Source organism: Chiloscyllium plagiosum, unplaced genomic scaffold (assembly GCF_037043375.1).
Source record: "Chiloscyllium plagiosum isolate Xiang-an unplaced genomic scaffold, Cpla_swu_hap1 HiC_scaffold_46, whole genome shotgun sequence".
Classification (NCBI taxonomy): Eukaryota; Metazoa; Chordata; class Chondrichthyes; order Orectolobiformes; family Hemiscylliidae; genus Chiloscyllium; species Chiloscyllium plagiosum.
Window position 1 is genome coordinate 2187938 of NW_028270184.1, and position 23805 is coordinate 2211742.

General features: G+C 51.3%; 1 long non-coding RNA gene across 1 annotated transcript in view; it reads right to left on the reverse strand.

Moving 5' to 3' along the window:
• Positions 1-1444: 1444 nt before the first annotated feature.
• The window catches only part of LOC148136192 (uncharacterized), a 126128-nt gene continuing 103767 nt past the window's right edge, over positions 1445-23805 (reverse strand). Inside the window, exon 3 of the long non-coding RNA XR_015754662.1 lies at positions 1445-2412. This is a non-coding gene — a long non-coding RNA (uncharacterized LOC148136192). The remainder of the gene's footprint in view (positions 2413-23805) is intronic.

Consider the following 23805-nt stretch of genomic DNA (forward strand, 5'->3'; position numbering starts at 1 on the left):
CCCAAAATGCAGCACCTCGCATTTATCTGAATTAAACTCCATCTGCCACTCCTCAGCCCATTGGCCCATCTGGTCCAGATCCTGTTGTACTCTGAGGTGACATGTGATGGAACAAAGCATCACGTTTCTCTCCTAACCATATTCCATTGATTTACAGAGCAGCAGGTTTGAAATAGAGATGGTTATATGCAAACTGTATTTGAGCTGAAATCAGATCAAGGGAGGGCAATGTTTATCAGCATGTAAGCAATGCAAAACACACACACCTCTGATTCTGTGGTTTGACAGTGAAAGCTTCCAATGACTCCACATACTTCTGTGAGATAGTATCTCTCCCTAATGAAGGGAATCATATCCGAATCCCAGTCTCAAACCACAGCCCATCCCACAAAGTCCTGGGAGATAATGTGCAAACACAGGTGTCACACTGAGACCGAGGTGAAAATGCGTCTTCTATCTGGCAAGGTTTTAGAATTATACAGCACCGCAACAAAACTCTTTCCCCAATATTTTCTTCAGGGTAGATCTGAGTTATACTTCAATCCAAAAAATAATCTTGCACTTAAAACAAGTTGGATAGCACTGATTTGGAGGAGGCACTGAGGGTGGTGAGGGCACAGAATGCCCCCTGGATGGGGGATTTCAGTGTCCCCCCACCAAGAGTGACTCGGCAGCAGCATTACTGATGGAGCTGGTCGGGTCCTATAGGACACAGCTGCTAGACTGGGTCTGCGGCAGGTCGTGAGGGAACCAACAAGAGGGAAATTACATTCCTGACCTCCTCCTTCCCAACCTGCTGGCTGCAGGTGTATCTGTCCATGACAGTATCGGTAAGAGTGACCCCCGCACTGTCCGTGTGGAGATAAAGTCCCACCTTCACATTGAGAATACCCTCCATCGTGTTGTGTTGCACTATCACTGTGCTCCATGGGACAGACATCGAACCGATCTAGCAGCTCAAGACTAGGCATCCATGAGGTGCTGTGGGCCATCACCAGCAGCAGAACTGTCCTCCAGCACAATCTGGAACCTCATGGTCTGGCATAACACCACTTCAACCATAACCATCAGGCCTGGTTCAATGGAGAGTTCAGGAGGGTATGTCAGGTACCGCATCAGGCAGACCTGAGAATGAGGTGTCGGTCATCAGTAAAGTGATGGAAGGGGTCACCAACAGAGCTACCAAGCAGCACCTGTCAGAAATAACCTGCTCGGTGATGCCCAGTTTGGGCTCCCCCAGGGTCACTCAGCTCCTGATCTCATTACATTAAAATGTAAATAGAACAAGAGTTGGTAAGATCCCTGAACAGGATAAATTGTATCTCGGAGGATTGTAGGAGCTGGTGAGAGATACAGTAGATAGATTTGCACTTTCAAATTTCCAGAGAGCCTGCACAGGTTCCTGTGAACAGGAAGGGTGCAGATAGAACCACACTGTTTAAGGTTTGAGTTGATGTGATTTATTCTTGTTACACATACAGAAAAGCTTTGTTTTGTGTGCTATGCAGACAAATCATACCTTACATAAGTACAACAGGATAATAAAACAGAATGCAGCATATAGTGTTACAGCTACAGAGAAGGGGCAGAGAGAGAGAGAGATCAACTTTAATATCCAGTCATAGAGTCAGACAGCACGGAAACAGACCATTCGGCCCAACCGGTCCATGCTGACCCTAATCCCAAACTAAACTAGCCCCAGCGGCCTGCTCCTGGCCCATATCCCTCCAACCCTTTCCTATCTAGGTCCTTATCCAAATGTACCCACGCCCACCACTCCCTCAGGAAGTTCACTCCACACACAGACCACCCTCTGGGTAAAAGATTTGCCCCTCATGTCTTTGTTAAAACCTTTCTCCTTTAACCTTAAAACTATGCCCCCATGCTAGGGAAAACAACCCCCACCATTCACCCGATCCATGCCCCTCATGAGTTTATTTTGATGATGTTGAGGCAGTGGGAAGTGTAGATGGAGTCAGTGGCTAGGAGGCTGGTTTACGTGATATACTAGGCTGGGTTCACAGCTCCCTGTAATTTCTCATGGTCCTGGGCAGAGGACCAAGCCATACCAAACCGTGATGCATCCAGATAAAATGGTGCCTTTCTGCAAAAATTGGTAAGAGTCTTTATGGACATACTGAATTTCCATAGCTGCCCGAGGAAGTAGAGACATTGCTGTCCATTCTTGATTGTAGCATCAACGTGGATGGACCAGGTGATCCGAGGAGCTTGACGCTCGCACCCGTCTCCACCATCTCCAATGATATAGACAGCGACGTACCATCCACCTTGCTTCCTGAAGTTAATGACCAGATCTTCTGTTTTGCTGATGTTGAGGGTGAGCTTGTTCTCTTGATACCACACCACCAAGCACTCTGTCTCAGGCCTACAGCGATGGTGTCGTCAGCGAAGCTGTGGATGGAGTTAGGACAGTGTTTGCCTGCACAGCCATGGATGTATAATGGGGTATAGTAAGAGGTTGGGTACACAGCCTGTGGGGTGCTGCTGTTGAAGGTTATCATGAGGGAGCTGGTGCTGCCTATTCTCACTGTTCGTGGGCTGTGCATCAGGAAGTCGAAGATCTAGTTGCCGGGGATGAAGCAGAGACCTGGTCTCAGAGTTTGGAGATTAGTTTGGAATGATGGTGTTGAAAGAGGAGCTGTAGTCAGTAAGTCCGAGACATTCCAGGGATGAATGCAGGGGCAGGAAGATGGTGTCGGCCATGGACCTTTCTGACTGGAGGTGAATTGCAGGGGATTGAGGCAGGCTGGAAGGCTGGAGTTGATGTGAGCTCTGACTAACCTCTGGAAGCACTCCCATAATGTTGGAGGTCAGAGCCACTGAGCTGGAGTCATTGAGGCATGCTGCATGAGGGATTTTTGGCACCAGGATGATGTTGGTCTTTTTGAAGCAGGAGGGGACTTCAGGTCGTAGTCAGGAGTGGTGAAAGATGTCAGCAAATACTCCCACCAGATCTAAGTGCAGAGCCGGGGAATCTATCCATGCCCATCACTTTCCCTGAGTCCACCCGCCTGAAAGCCAAGCTGACCCCTGTGGGGGTGACTGAGGGAACGTTAGGGTCAGGGCTGACACATATACACACACACACACACAGAGGACACACACACACACACACACAGGACACAGACACACACACACACAGAGGACACACACACACACAGAGGACACACACACACAGACACACAGGACACAGACACACACACAGACACAGACATACACTGACTCTCACTGGGGTACGGGCTCACACACACACACACACACTGACTCTCACTGGGGTACGGGCTCTCTCTCACACACACTGGGGTACAGGCTCTCTCACACACACACACACACATACAGACTCTCACTGGGGTACGGGCTCTCTCTCACACACACTGGGGTACAGGCTCTCTCACACACACACACACACATACAGACTCTCACTGGGATACGGGCTCTCTCTCACACACACTGGGGTACAGGCTCTCTCACACACACACACACAGACTCTCACTGGGGTACAGGCTCACACACACACACACACAGACTCTCACTGGGGTACAGGCTCTCTCACACACACACACACACATACAGACTCTCACTGGGATACGGGCTCTCTCTCACACACACTGGGGTACAGGCTCTCTCACACACACACACACAGACTCTCACTGGGGTACAGGCTCTCTCACACACACACACACACAGACTCTCACTGGGGTACAGGCTCTCTCACAGACACACACACTGACTCTTTTTGGGGTACGGGCTCAAACACACACACACACAGACCCAACATACTGATTCTCAGTCGGGTGTGGATTGGAGGAGGTTACTGAGACGGGGGGGGGGGGGTGTAGATGGATACAGAGGTGGGGAAGTGTTAGTCTCAGAGAGCACGGGGACGAGGAGGGAACAGGACTCAGTGTGAGCTGGGACACATGGGTCATAGATTTTGGGATGAGCTGAAGTTTATGTAACACCGAAACTGTAATTGATTGATTCAGCCTGGATTGGTGCTGAGCCGGATTTCACTGAAAGGTTAATGCCCAGTGACTACTGCCATGATCATCAGCCCTGCTCCTTTAAGGAAACATGCGTTGTATTTTTAACCAGGAAGCGTGTTAACTTTGTAGTTATTTTAATCAGTCTGTTCATCAATGTTCCTGCATTTCCCTGGAGCCACTGGCACGTGAAGTCAGGCTCCTGGGCTCAGAGGTAGGGACCCTGCCACTGCACCACAACACAGAAGGAGTTAATTGAGTCTGGGATCACTCCTCCTCTCATTTACTGGATACAGTTCCTACTCTGCCCATTTCAGTTATTCTTGTCTGACCACAGAGACCCATCTAGTACTGCCCCCTGGTGAGATCGACAAGTCAGTGCTGTCTGCTCTCCTGTGCAGCATTCATATCAAACAAACTCAGGCCATTCGGCTCATCGACTGCACTCTTCTGTAACCCCTGCCCCCCGTCCATCCCTGCCCCCCACCCTCCCCCTCCCCCTCCCTCCTCCATCCCTGCCCCTCCCCCTCCCTCCTCCATCTCTGCCCCTCCCCCTCCCTCCTGTATCCCCATCCCCTCACCTTCCCCACTCCATCATCGCTTCCTCCCCCTCCCCCGTCCATCCCTGCCCCCCACCCTCCCCCTCCCCCTCCCCCTCCCCCGTCCATCCCTGCCCCCCACCCTCCCCCTCCCCCTCCCCGTCCATCCCTGCCCCCCACCCTCCCCCTCCCTCCTCCATCCCTGCCCCTCCCTCTCCCTCCTGTATCCCCATCCCCTCACCTTCCCCACTCCATCATCGCTTCCTCCCCCTCCCCCGTCCATCCCTGCCCCCCACCCTCCCCCTCCCCTCCCCCTCCCCCGTCCATCCCTGCCCCCCACCCTCCCCCTCCCCCTCCCCCCTCCATCCCTGCCCCTCCCCCTCCCCTCTCCATCCCTGCCCCTCCCCCTCCCTCCTGTATCCCCATCCCCTCACCTTCCCCACTCCATCATCGCTTCCTCGCCCTCCCCCTCCATTCCTGCCCACCCACCCTCCCCTCTCCATCCTCACCCCCTCACACTCCCCCTCCCCCTCCCCCTCCCCCTCCCCCTCCATTCCTGCCCCCCACCCTCCCCTCTCCATCCTCACCCCCTCACACTCCCCCTCCCCCTCCCCCTCCCCCTCCATTCCTGCCCCCCACCCTCCCCTCTCCATCCTCACCCCCTCACACTCCCCCTCCCCCTCCATTCCTGCCCCCCACCCCCCTCTCCATCCTCACCCCCACACACTCCTCCTCTGATCCTGCTCCCACCCCCTCACACTCTCCCCTCGGCTTTCAACCCCTCACCCTCACACACACACACACACACACACACAGACTCTCTCACACACACACACTGATTCTCACCCACACACACACTCAACACACTCACGGACCCTCTCTCACACACACACACACTCACTGACCCTCTCACACACACACACACACACTGATTCTCACCCACGCACACACTCAACACACTCACTGACCCTCTCACACACTCACACTGATTCACACACACACACACACACACACACTGATTCTCATCCACACACACACTCAACACACTCACTGACCCTCTCACACACACACACACACTGATTCTCACACACACACACACTCAACACACTCACTGACCCTCTTACACACTCACACTGATTCACACACACACACACACACACACACACTGATTCTCACCCACACACACACACACACACTCACTGACCCTCTCACACACACACACACACACTGATTCTCACCCACGCACACACTCAACACACTCACTGACCCTCTCACACACTCACACTGATACACACACACACACTGATTCTCATCCACACACACACTCAACACACTCACTGACCCTCTCACACACACACACACACACACACTGATTCTCACCCACACACACACTCAACACACTCACTGACCCTCTTACACACTCACACTGATTCACACACATACACACACTGATTCTCACCCACACACACACTCAACACACTCACTGACCCTCTCACACACACACACACACTGATTCTCACCCACACACACACTCAAGCACACTCACTGACCCTCTCTCACACACACACTGATTCTCACCCACACACACACTCAACACACTCACGGACCCTCTCTAACACACACACACACTCACTGACCCTCTCACACACACACACACACACACTGATTCTCACCCACGCACACACTCAACACACTCACTGACCCTCTCACACACTCACACTGATTCACACACACACACTCAAGCACACACACACTCAACACACTCACTGACCCTCTCACACACACACACACACACTGATTCTCACCCACACACACACTCAACACACTCACTGACCCTCTTACACACTCACACTGATTCACACACACACACACACACACACTGATTCTCACCCACACACACACTCAACACACTCACTGACCCTCTCACACACACACACACACACTGATTCTCACCCACACACACACTCAAGCACACTCACTGACCCTCTCTCACACACACACTGATTCTCACCCACACACACACTCAAGCACACTCACTGACCCTCTCTCACACACACACTGATTCTCACCCACACACACACTCAAGCACACTCACTGACCCTCTCTCACACACACACTGATTCTCACCCATACACGCACTCAAGCACACTCACTGACCCTTTCACACACACACACAGACACACTGATTCTCACCCACAAACACACACTCAACACACTCACTGACCCTCTCTCACACACACACTCAACACACTCACTGACCCTCTCACACCCACACACACACTCAAGCACACTCACTGACCCTCTCACACCCACACACACACTCAACACACTCACTGACCCTCTCTCACACACACACTCAACACACTCACTGACCCTCTCACACCCACACACACACTCAAGCACACTCACTGACCCTCTCACACCCACACACACACTCAACACACTCACTGACCCTCTCTCACACACACACACACTCACAGATTCTCACCCACAAACACACACTCAACACACTCACTGACCCTCTCTCACACACACACTCAACACACTCACTGACCCTCTCACACCCACACACACACTCAAGCACACTCACTGACCCTCACACACACACACACACACTCAAGCACACTCACTGACCCTCTCACACACACACATATACACACTCAAGCACACTCACTGACCCTCTCACACACACACACTCAAGCACACTCACTGACCCTCTCTCACACACACACACACTCAAGCACACTCACTGACCCTCTCACACACACACTGATTCTCACCCACACACACACTCACTCAACACACTCACTGACCCTGTCTCTCTCACACATACAGACACTCACTGACGCATACACACACATGCTCACACACACAGACACATTCACTGACACTCACATTCTCACACTCACACACACACACAATCACCAGTCACTGACTCACACACACTCACTTACTCACACACACACATTCTCACTGACTCACACACTTACGCATACACTCACAGACTCACACACATTCACTGACTCTCACACACACACTCACTGACTCTCACACACACCATCACTAACTCTCACACACACCATCACTAACTCACACACACTCACTGACTCACTGACACACACTCACTGACACACATACACTCACTCACTAACTCTCACACTCACACACTCACTCACACACAAACAATACACACTCACTGACACTCACACCCACTTCCTGACTCTCTCACACACAGAATCTCACACACACTCACTGATTCTCACACACAGACTCATACACATACTCATTGACTCTCTCTCACACACACACTCACACTGAGTCTTACACACACACAGACTCACACACACTCACTGACTCTCACACACTCACACACACTCACTGACTCTCACACACACTCACTGACTCACACACTCAGACTCACTCACACACACTCACTGACTCTCTCACACACACTCACTGACTCTCACCCACACAGACCCACACACACACTCACTGACTCACACACTCAGACTCACGCAAACACACTCACTGACTCACACACACTCACTGACTCTCACACACACTCACTGACTCACACACACAGACTCACATACACACACTCATTGACTCTCACACACACCCAGACTCAGACACAGGCTCACTGACTCTCACACACACTCACTGACTCTCACACACACCCAGTCTCACACACACACTCACTGACTCTCACACACACTCACTGACTCTCTCACACACCCAGACTCACACACATACTCACTGACTCTCACACAAACAGACCCACACACACACTCACTGACTCTCACACACACAGACCCACACACACACTCACTGACTCACACACTCAGATTCACGCAAACACACTCACTGACTCTCACACACACCCAGACTCACACACATACTCACTGACTCTCTCACACACACACTCACTGACTCACACACTCAGATTCACGCAAACACACTCACTGACTCACACACACTCACTGACTCTCACACACACTCACTGACTCTCACACTCAGACTCACTCACACACACTCACTGACTCTCACACACACACTCACTGACTCTCATACACACACACACTGACTCTCACACACACTCACTGACTCACACTCACACACACTGACTCTCACACACACTCACTGACACACACACACTCACTGACTCTCACACACACACACTCACACTCACTGACTCGCACACAAACACTGACTCACACACACACTCACTGACTCTCTCTCACACACACTCACACACACTGACACACACACACTCACTGACTCACACACACTCACTGACTCACACACACTCACTGACACACACAGACTCACGTACACACACTCATTGACTCTCACACACACATTCAGACTCTCACACACACATTCAGACTCTCACACACATACTCACTGACTCTCACACACACACTCACACGCACACACTCACACACACACACACACACACACTGACTCACACACACACTCACTGACTCTCTCACACACACACTCACTGACACACACTCACACTCACTGACTCACACACACACCCACTGACTCACACACACACCCACTGACTCACACACACAGACTCAGATACATACACTCATTGACTCTCACACACACACTCACACTCACACACACTCACTGACACACACACTCACTGACTCACATACAGACTCAGATACACACACTCATTGACTCTCACACACACACTCACACTCACACACACTCACTGACACACACACACTCACTGACTCACACACTCAGACTCACACACACACTCATTGACTCTCACACACACACTCAGATACACACACTCATTGACTCTCACACACACACTCACACTCACACACACTCACTGACTCACACACATACTCACTGACTCACACTCAGACTCACACACACTGACTCACACACACAGACTCACATACACACACTCATTGACTCTCACTCACACACACTGACTCTCACACACACACTCACTGACTCTCACTCACACACACACTGACTCTCTCACACACACTCACTGACTCTCACACACACACACTCACTGACTCTCACACACACACTCACTGACTCTCACACACTGTCACTGACTCTCACACACACACTCACTGACTCTCACACACACTCACTGAGTCTCACACACACACTCATTGACTCTCACACACACTCACTGACTCACACACTTACACACACACACACACACTGACTCACATACACACTCACTGACTCTCTCACACACACACTCACTGACTCTCTCATACACACACTCACTGACACACACTCACACTCACTGACTCACACACTCAGACTCACACACACACCCACTGACTCACATACACAGACTCAGATACACACACTCATTGACTCTCACACACACACTCACACACTCACTGACTCACACACATACTGACTCTCTCACACACACTCACACACACTCACTGACACACACACACTCACTGACTCACACACTCAGACTCACACACACACTCACTGACTCACACACACAGACTCAGATACACACACTCATTGACTCTCACACACACACTCACACTCACACACACTCACTGACTCACACACATACTCACTGACTCACACACTCAGTCTCACACACACACTGACTCACACACACAGACTCACATACACACACTCATTGACTCTCACTCACACACACTGACTCTCACACACACACACTGACTCTCTCACACACACACTCACTGACTCTCACACACACACTCACTGACTCTCACACACACACTGTCACTGACTCTCACACACACACTCACTGACTCTCACACACTGTCACTGACTCTCACACACACACTCATTGACTCTCACACACACTCACTGACTCACACACTCAGACTCACACACACACACACAGACTCTCACACACGCTAACTGACTCTCACACACATACTCACTGACTCTCTCACACACACACTCACACTCACACACACTGTCACTGACTCACACACACTCACTGACTCTCACACACACTCACTGACTCACACACACAGACACTGACTCTTACACACAGAGTCACTGACTCTCACACACACACACTCACTGACTCTCACACACACACTCACTGACTCTCTCACACACACATGCACACACTCACTGACCCACACACACATACACACACTCACTGACTCACACACATACACACACTCACCGACTCACACACACACACTGACTCACACACACACACACTCACTGACTCTCACACACGCACTCACTGACTCACACACACACTCACTGACACACACTCACTGACTCTCACACAAACACTCACTGACTCTCACACACTCTCACACTCACACACACTCACTCTCTGACTCTCACACACACACTCTCAGACACACTCACTGACTCTCACACACACACACTCACCGACTCACACACATACACACACTCACCGACTCACACACACTCACTGACTCACACACACACTCACTGACTCTCACACACGCACTCACTGACTCACACACACACTCACACACACTCACTGACTCTCACACACTCTCACATTCACACACACTCACTGACTCTCACACACACACACTCTCACACACACACTCACTGGCTCTCACACACTCACCGACTCACACACACACACTCACTGACTCACACACGCACTCACACACACTCACTGACTCTCACACACACACTCACTGACTCTCACACACTCTCACACTCACACACACTCACTGACTCACACACACTCACTGACTCTCACACACACGCACTTACACACACTCACTGACTCACACACACTCTCACACTCACACTGACTCACACACACTTACTGACTCTCTCACACACACTCATACACACACACTGTCACTGACTCTCAAACACACACGCACTGACTCTCACACACACTCACTGACTCACACACACACACACACTGACTCTCTCACACACACAAACTCACTGACACACACACACACTGATTCTCACACACACACTCACACTCACTGATTCTCACACACACTCACTGACTCACTCACACAAACAGACACACACACACTCACTGACTCACACACACACACCGACTCTCACACACACACTCACTGACTCACACACACCCTCACTGACTCACACACACACACTCACTGACTCACTCACACAAACAGACACACACACACTCACTGACTCACACACACCGACTCTCACACACACACTCACTGACTCACACACACACTCACTGACTCACACACACAAACTCACTGACTCACACACACTTACTGACTCACACACACTTACTGACTCTCTCACACACACTCATACACACACACTGTCACTGACTCTCACACACACACTCACTGACTCTCACACACACTCACTGACTCACAAACACACACACACTGACTCTCACACACACTCACTGACTCACAAACACACACACACTGACTCTCTCACACACACAAACTCACTGACACACACACACACACTGATTCTCACACACACACTCACACTCACTGATTCTCACACACACACTCACTGACTCACACACACACTCACTGACTCACACACACCCTCACTGACTCACACACACACTCACTGACTCACTCACACAAACAGACACACACACACTCACTGACTCACACACACACACCGACTCACACACACACACACTCACTGACTCACACACACACTCACTGACTCACACACACACACTCACTGACTCACACACACTCACTGACACACACACACACACTCACCGACTCACACACACACACTCACTGACTCACACACACACACTCACTGACTCACTCACACAAACAGACACACACTCACTGACTCTCTCTCACACACACACACTCACCGACTCACACACACACACTCACTGACTCACACACACACACTCACTGACTCTCACACACACACACACTCACTGACTCTTACACACACACTCACTGACTCACACACACTCACTGACTCACACACACTCACTGACTCACACACACACACACACACACTCACCGACTCACACACACACACTCACCGACTCACACACACACACTCACTGACTCACTCACACAAACAGACACACACACACTCACTGACTCTCTCTCACACACACACTCACCGACTCACACACACACTCACTGACTCACACACACACACACTCACTGACTCTCACACACACACACACTCACTGACTCTCTCTCACACACACACACACACTCACCGACTCACACACACACACTCACTGACTCACACACACACACTCACTGACTCTCACACACACACACACTCACTGATTCTCACACACACTCACTGACTCACTCACACAAACAGACACACACACACTCACTGACTCACACACACACGACTCTCACACACACACTCACTGACTCACACACACCCTCACTGACTCACACACACACACTCACTGACTCACTCACACAAACAGACACACACACACTCACTGACTCACACACACACTCACTGACTCTCACACACGCACTCACTGACTCACACACACACTCACACACACTCACTGACTCTCACACACTCTCACATTCACACACACTCACTGACTCTCACACACACACACTCTCACAGGCTCTCACACACTCACCGACTCACACACACACACTCACTGACTCACACACGCACTCACACACTGACTCACACACACTCACTGACACACACACACACACACTCACTGACTCACACACACACACTCACTGACTCACACACACAAACAGACACACACTCACTGACTCTCTCTCACACACACACACTCACCGACTCACACACACACACTCACTGACTCACACACACACACTCACTGACTCACACACACACACTCACTCACTGACTCTTACACACACACTCACTGACTCACACACACTCACTGACTCACACACACTCACTGACTCTCACACACACACACACACTCACCGACTCACACACACACACTCACCGACTCACACACACACACTCACTGACTCACTCACACAAACAGACACACACACACTCACTGACTCTCTCTCACACACACACTCACCGACTCACACACACACTCACTGACTCACACACACACTCACTGACTCTCACACACACACACACTCACTGACTCTTACACACACACTCACTGACTCACACACACTCACTGACTCACACACACTCACTGACTCTCACACACACACACACACTCACCGACTCACACACACACACTCACCGACTCACACACACACACTCACTGACTCACTCACACAAACAGACACACACACACTCACTGACTCTCTCTCACACACACACTCACCGACTCACACACACACTCACCGACTCACACACACACACTCACCGACTCACACACACACACTCACTGACTCACACACACACACTCACTGACTCTCACACACACACACACTCACTGATTCTCACACACACACTCACTGACTCACACACACACTCACTGACTCACACACACCCTCACTGACTCACACACACACTCACTGACTCACTCACACAAACAGACACACACACACTCACTGACTCACACACACACACCGACTCACACACACACACACTCACTGACTCACACACACACTCACTGACTCACACACACACACTCACTGACACACACACACACACTCACCGACTCACACACACACACTCACCGACTCACACACACACACTCACCGACTCACACACACACACTCACTGACTCACTCACACAAACAGACACACACTCACTGACTCTCTCTCACACACACACACTCACCGACTCACACACACACACTCACTGACTCACACACACACACTCACTGACTCTCACACACACACACACTCACTGACTCTTACACACACACTCACTGACTCACACACACTCACTGACTCACACACACTCACTGACTCTCACACACACACACACACACTCACCGACTCACACACACACACTCACCGACTCACACACACACACTCACTGACTCACTCACACAAACAGACACACACACACTCACTGACTCTCTCTCACACACACACTCACCGACTCACACACACACTCACTGACTCACACACACACACTCACTGACTCTCACACACACACACACTCACTGACTCTCTCTCACACACACACACACACTCACCGACTCACACACACACACTCACTGACTCACACACACACACTCACTGACTCTCACACACACACTCACTGATTCTCACACACACTCACTGACTCACTCACACAAACAGACACACACACACTCACTGACTCACACACACACGACTCTCACACACACACTCACTGACTCACACACACCCTCACTGACTCACACACACACACTCACTGACTCACTCACACAAACAGACACACACACACCGACTCTCACACACACACTCACTGACTCACACACACACTCACTGACTCACACACACACACTCACTGACTCACACACACTTACTGACTCTCTCACACACACTCATACACACACACTGTCACTGACTCTCACACACACACTCACTGACTCTCACACACACTCACTGACTCACAAACACACACACACTGACTCTCACACACACTCACTGACTCACAAACACACACACACTGACTCTCTCACACACACACTCACTGACTCACACACACACACTCACTGACTCTCACACACACACACACTCACTGACTCTTACACACACACTCACTGACTCACACACACTCACTGACTCACACACACTCACTGACTCTCACACACACACACACACTCACCGACTCACACACACACACTCACTGACTCACACACACACTCACTGACTCACTCACACAAACAGACACACACACACTCACTGACTCTCTCTCACACACACACTCACCGACTCACACACACACTCACCGACTCACACACACACACTCACCGACTCACACACACACACTCACTGACTCACACACACACACTCACTGACTCACACACACACACTCACTGACTCTCACACACACACACACTCACTGACTCTCTCTCACACACACACACACACTCACCGACTCACACACACACACTCACTGACTCACACACACACACTCACTGACTCTCACACACACACACACTCACTGACTCTCTCTCACACACACACACACACACACTCACCGACTCACACACACACACTCACTGACTCACACACACACACTCACTGACTCTCACACACACACACACACACTCACTGACTCACACACACACACACTCACTGACTCACACACACACACACACACTCACCGACTCTCACACACACACACTCACCGACTCTCACACACACACTCACCGACTCACACACACACACTCACTGACTCTCTCTCACACACACACACACACACTCACCGACTCACACACACACACTCACTGACTCTCACACACACACACACACTCACCGACTCACACACACTCACTGACTCACACACACACACTCACTGACTCACACACACACACTCACCGACTCACACACACACTCACTGACTTACACACACACTCACTGACTCACTCACACACTCACTGACTCACTCACACACACACTCACTGACTCTCACACACACTCACTGACTCTCTCTCACACACACACACACTCACCGACTCACACACACACACTCACTGACTCACACACACACACTCACTGACTCTCACACACACACACACTCACTGACTCTCTCTCACACACACTCACCGACTCACACACACACACTCACTGACTCACACACACACACTCACTGACTCTCACACACACACACACTCACTGATTCTCACACACACACTCACTGACTCACACACACACTCACTGACTCACACACACCCTCACTGACTCACACACACACTCACTGACTCACTCACACAAACAGACACACACACACTCACTGACTCACACACACACACCGACTCACACACACACACACTCACTGACTCACACACACACTCACTGACTCACACACACACACTCACTGACACACACACACACACTCACCGACTCACACACACACACTCACTGACTCACTCACACAAACAGACACACACTCACTGACTCTCTCTCACACACACACACTCACCGACTCACACACACACACTCACTGACTCACACACACACACTCACTGACTCTCACACACACACACACTCACTGACTCTTACACACACACTCACTGACTCACACACACTCACTGACTCACACACACTCACTGACTCTCACACACACACACACACACTCACCGACTCACACACACACACTCACCGACTCACACACACACACTCACTGACTCACACACACACACTCACTGACTCTCACACACACACACACTCACTGACTCTTACACACACACTCACTGACTCACACACACACACACACACTCACCGACTCACACACACACACTCACCGACTCACACACACACACTCACTGACTCACTCACACAAACAGACACACACACACTCACTGACTCTCTCTCACACACACACTCACCGACTCACACACACACTCACTGACTCACACACACACACTCACTGACTCTCACACACACACACACTCACTGACTCTCTCTCACACACACACACACACTCACCGACTCACACACACACACTCACTGACTCACACACACACACTCACTGACTCTCACACACACACACACTCACTGATTCTCACACACACTCACTGACTCACTCACACAAACAGACACACACACACTCACTGACTCACACACACACGACTCTCACACACACACTCACTGACTCACACACACCCTCACTGACTCACACACACACACTCACTGACTCACTCACACAAACAGACACACACACACTCACTGACTCACACACACACACCGACTCTCACACACACACTCACTGACTCACACACACACTCACTGACTCACACACACACACTCACTGACTCACACACACTTACTGACTCTCTCACACACACTCATACACAAACACTGTCACTGACTCTCACACACACACTCACTGACTCTCACACACACTCACTGACTCACAAACACACACACACTGACTCTCACACACACTCACTGACTCACAAACACACACACACTGACTCTCTCACACACACACTCACTGACTCACACACACACACTCACTGACTCTCACACACACACACACTCACTGACTCTCACACACACTCACTGACTCTCTCTCACACACACACACACTCACTGACTCACACACACACACTCACTGACTCACACACACACACTCACTGACTCTCACACACACACACACTCACTGACTCTCTCTCACACACACACACACACACACTCACCGACTCACACACACACACTCACTGACTCACACACACACACTCACTGACTCTCACACACACACACACTCACTGATTCTCACACACACACTCACTGACTCACACACACACTCACTGACTCACACACACCCTCACTGACTCACACACACACTCACTGACTCACTCACACAAACAGACACACACACACTCACTGACTCACACACACACACCGACTCACACACACACACACTCACTGACTCACACACACACTCACTGACTCACACACACACACTCACTGACACACACACACACACTCACCGACTCACACACACACACTCACTGACTCACTCACACAAACAGACACACACTCACTGACTCTCTCTCACACACACACACTCACCGACTCACACACACACACTCACTGACTCACACACACACACTCACTGACTCTCACACACACACACACTCACTGACTCTTACACACACACTCACTGACTCACACACACTCACTGACTCACACACACTCACTGACTCTCACACACACACACACACACTCACCGACTCACACACACACACTCACCGACTCACACACACACACTCACTGACTCACTCACACAAACAGACACACACACACTCACTGACTCTCTCTCACACACACACTCACCGACTCACACACACACTCACTGACTCACACACACACACTCACTGACTCTCACACACACACACACTCACTGACTCTCTCTCACACACACACACACACTCACCGACTCACACACACACACTCACTGACTCACACACACACACTCACTGACTCTCACACACACACACACTCACTGATTCTCACACACACTCACTGACTCACTCACACAAACAGACACACACACACTCACTGACTCACACACACACGACTCTCACACACACACTCACTGACTCTCACACACACACACACTCACTGATTCTCACACACACTCACTGACTCACTCACACAAACAGACACACACACACTCACTGACTCACACACACACGACTCTCACACACACACTCACTGACTCACACACACCCTCACTGACTCACACACACACACTCACTGACTCACTCACACAAACAGACACACACACACTCACTGACTCACACACACACACCGACTCTCACACACACACTCACTGACTCACACACACACTCACTGACTCACACACACTTACTGACTCTCTCACACACACTCATACACACACACTGTCACTGACTCTCACACACACACTCACTGACTCTCACACACACTCACTGACTCACAAACACACACACACTGACTCTCACACACACTCACTGACTCACAAACACACACACACTGACTCTCTCACACACACACTCACTGACTCACACACACACACTCACTGACTCTCACACACACACACACTCACTGACTCTCACACACACTCACTGACTCTCTCTCACACACACACACACTCACCGACTCACACACACACACTCACTGACTCACACACACACACTCACTGACTCTCACACACACACACACTCACTGACTCTCTCTCACACACACACACACACTCACCGACTCACACACACACACTCACTGACTCACACACACACACACTCACTGACTCTCACACACACACACACTCACTGATTCTCACACACACACTCACTGACTCACACACACACTCACTGACTCACACACACCCTCACTGACTCACACACACACTCACTGACTCACTCACACAAACAGACACACACACACTCACTGACTCACACACACACACCGACTCACACACACACACACTCACTGACTCACACACACACTCACTGACTCACACACACACACTCACTGACACACACACACACACTCACCGACTCACACACACACACTCACTGACTCACTCACACAAACAGACACACACTCACTGACTCTCTCTCACACACACACACTCACCGACTCACACACACACACTCACTGACTCACACACACACACTCACTGACTCTCACACACACACACACACTGACTCTTACACACACACTCACTGACTCACACACACTCACTGACTCACACACACTCACTGACTCTCACACACACACACACACACTCACCGACTCACACACACACACTCACCGACTCACACACACACACTCACTGACTCACTCACACAAACAGACACACACACACTCACTGACTCTCTCTCACACACACACTCACCGACTCACACACACACTCACTGACTCACACACACACACTCACTGACTCTCACACACACACGCACTCACTGACTCTCTCTCACACACACACACACACTCACCGACTCACACACACACACTCACTGACTCACACACACACACTCACTGACTCTCACACACACACACACTCACTGATTCTCACACACACTCACTGACTCACTCACACAAACAGACACACACACACTCACTGACTCACACACACACGACTCTCACACACACACTCACTGACTCACACACACCCTCACTGACTCACACACACACACTCACTGACTCACTCACACAAACAGACACACACACACTCACTGACTCACACACACACACCGACTCTCACACACACACTCACTGACTCACACACACACTCACTGACTCACACACACACACTCACTGACTCACACACACTTACTGACTCTCTCACACACACTCATACACACACACTGTCACTGACTCTCACACACACACTCACTGACTCTCACACACACTCACTGACTCACAAACACACACACACTGACTCTCACACACACTCACTGACTCACAAACACACACACACTGACTCTCTCACACACACACTCACTGACTCACACACACACACTCACTGACTCTCACACACACACACACTCACTGACTCTTACACACACACTCACTGACTCACACACACTCACTGACTCACACACACTCACTGACTCTCACACACACACACACACTCACCGACTCACACACACACACTCACTGACTCACACACACACTCACTGACTCACTCACACAAACAGACACACACACACTCACTGACTCTCTCTCACACACACACTCACCGACTCACACACACACTCACTGACTCACACACACACACTCACTGACTCTCACACACACACACACTCACTGACTCTCTCTCACACACACACACACACTCACCGACTCACACACACACACTCACTGACTCACACACACACACACACTTACTGACTCTCTCTCACACACACACACACACACTCACCGACTCACACACACACACTCACTGACTCACACACACACACTCACTGACTCTCACACACACACACACACACTCACTGACTCACACACACACACACTCACTGACTCACACACACACACACACTCACCGACTCTCACACACACACACTCACCGACTCTCACACACACACTCACCGACTCACACACACACACTCACTGACTCTCTCTCACACACACACACACACACTCACCGACTCACACACACACACTCACTGACTCTCACACACACACACACACTCACCGACTCACACACACTCACTGACTCACACACACACACTCACTGACTCACACACACACACTCACCGACTCACACACACACACTCACCGACTCACACACACACTCACTGACTTACACACACACTCACTGACTCACTCACACACTCACTGACTCACTCACACACACACTCACTGACTCTCACACACACTCACTGACTCACTCACACAAACAGACTCACACACACTCACTGACTGTCACACACACACACACACACTCACTGATTGTCACACACATACTCACTGACCCTCACACATATAGACTCACACACACAGACTCTCGCACATACACAGACTCACATACACACACTCACTGACTCTCTCACAAACACAGACTCACTCACATCCGCACACACACACACTCACAGACTCTCTCACACACACAGACTCACTCACAGACGCACACACACACATTCACAGACTCTCTCACACACAGAGACTCACTCACATCCGCACACACACACTCACAGACTCTCTCACACACACAGACTCACTCACAGACGCACACACACACTCACAGACTCTCTCACACACACAGACTCACTCACAGACGCAAACACACACACTCACAGACTCACACACACAAACACACAAACCCACTCACTGATTCACTCACTCACCCATACACAGATTCTCTCTCACAGACACACAAACAGTCAGATTCACAGACTCACGTGCATACACTGACCCACACAAACTCACACTCAAAGACATTCACACTCAAAGGTTCGCAGGTAAGCACGTGGAACAGTTTGACACGAAGAAATATCTAAATATAATGGACCTATAAATATCGCTGTCTTTCTAGCTGGGTAGATGTGTGATGTCTTTAATACAATCTGGATCTATATATAGAGAGATATTTATGGAGGCAGATTTGAATCAAGAAACCAATTACTTCCTGACAGTCTCTCACATCATTGGAGTGGGTACTGACTGATTCATTGATGGTTAGTGTGCCTACACCTCAGAGAGCAGAGAGCAGGCTGCTGAATACAGCAACACAGTCAGTCTGTCGTTACCAGACCAGCCTGGCCCTTACACACACAGGGACATAACAGGCAGCAAAAAAACATCCAGGAACCAATGTCGCTTTCTGTTGGTGGGAGCTGGAATTAAATGTTTATGGAATACACAAAGAGGTTTAATCCCCCCCCCCACCCCCCCCCATTCTCTTTGTAAAAGTTTTAAAGTTAAATCTCTACCTCAGCACCGACTCTGTGACCACTGGGTAATCACGGGGTCCCACAGCGAGGTGCCCACCAGAAAAGACATTGGCAGCAATTGTCAGAACTTGGGGTGGGGGGGGGGGGGGAGGAATTGCAGAGAGACTGGGAAAAGGGTGGGTGGGGGAGGAATTGGAGTGATGATTAGAAGGGTCAGCACGGAATCAGTGACCGAATGGTCTAGTCACGTGCTGGCAATGTCTATCAGGCCCACTTTAAAAACGCGACACGTGCCACATGGTGAAGAGATGGGATTAACTGTGGACAGAAATAACAGGAAGGAGCCACTTAATTCCCTCAGCATCATCCTCCCTCTCCCTGAAGGGGCTGACTGTCACTGGGGTACGGGGTCCCCCCCTCCCTCTCCCTCTCACTGGGGTACGGGGTCTCCCTCCCTCTCCCTGAAGGGGCTGACTGTCACTGGGGTACGGGGTCTCCCTCCCTCTCCCTGAAGGGGCTGACTGTCACTGGGGTACGGGGTCCCCCTCCCTCTCCCTCCCTCTCCCTCTCACTGGGGTACGGGGTCCCCCTCCCTCTCCCTCTCACTGGGGTACGGGGTCCCCCTCCCTCTCCCTCTCACTGGGGTACGGGGTCCCCCTCCCTCTCCCTCTCACTGGGGTACGGGGTCCCCCTCCCCCTCCCTCTCACTGGGGTACGGGGTCCCCCTCCCTCTCCCTCTCACTGGGGTACGGGGTCCCCCTCCCTCTCCCTCTCACTGGGGTACGGGGTCCCCCTCCCCCTCCCTCTCACTGGGGTACGGGGTCCCCCTCCCCCTCCCTCTCACTGGGGTACGGGGTCCCCCTCCCTCTCCCTCTCACTGGGGTACGGGGTCCCCCTCCCTCTCCCTCTCACTGGGATACGGGGTCTCCCTCCCTCTCCCTGAAGGGGCTGACTGTCACTGGGGTACGGGGTCCCCCTCCCTCTCCCTCTCACTGGGGTATGGGGTCCCCCTCCCCCTCCCCCTCCCTCTCACTGGGGTACGGGGTCCCCCTCCCCCTCCCTCTCACTGGGGTACGGGGTCCCCCCCTCCCCCTCCCTCTCACTAGGGTACGGGGTCCCCCTCCCTCTCCCTCCCTCTCCCTCTCACTGGGGTACGGGGTCCCCCCTCCCTCTCCCTCCCTCTCCCTCCCTCTCCCTCTCACTGGGGTACGGGGTCCCCCCCTCTCTCTCCCTCTCACTGAGGTATGGGGTCCCCCTCCCTCTCCCTCCCTCTCCCTCTCACTGGGGTACGGGGTCCCCCCTCCCTCTCCC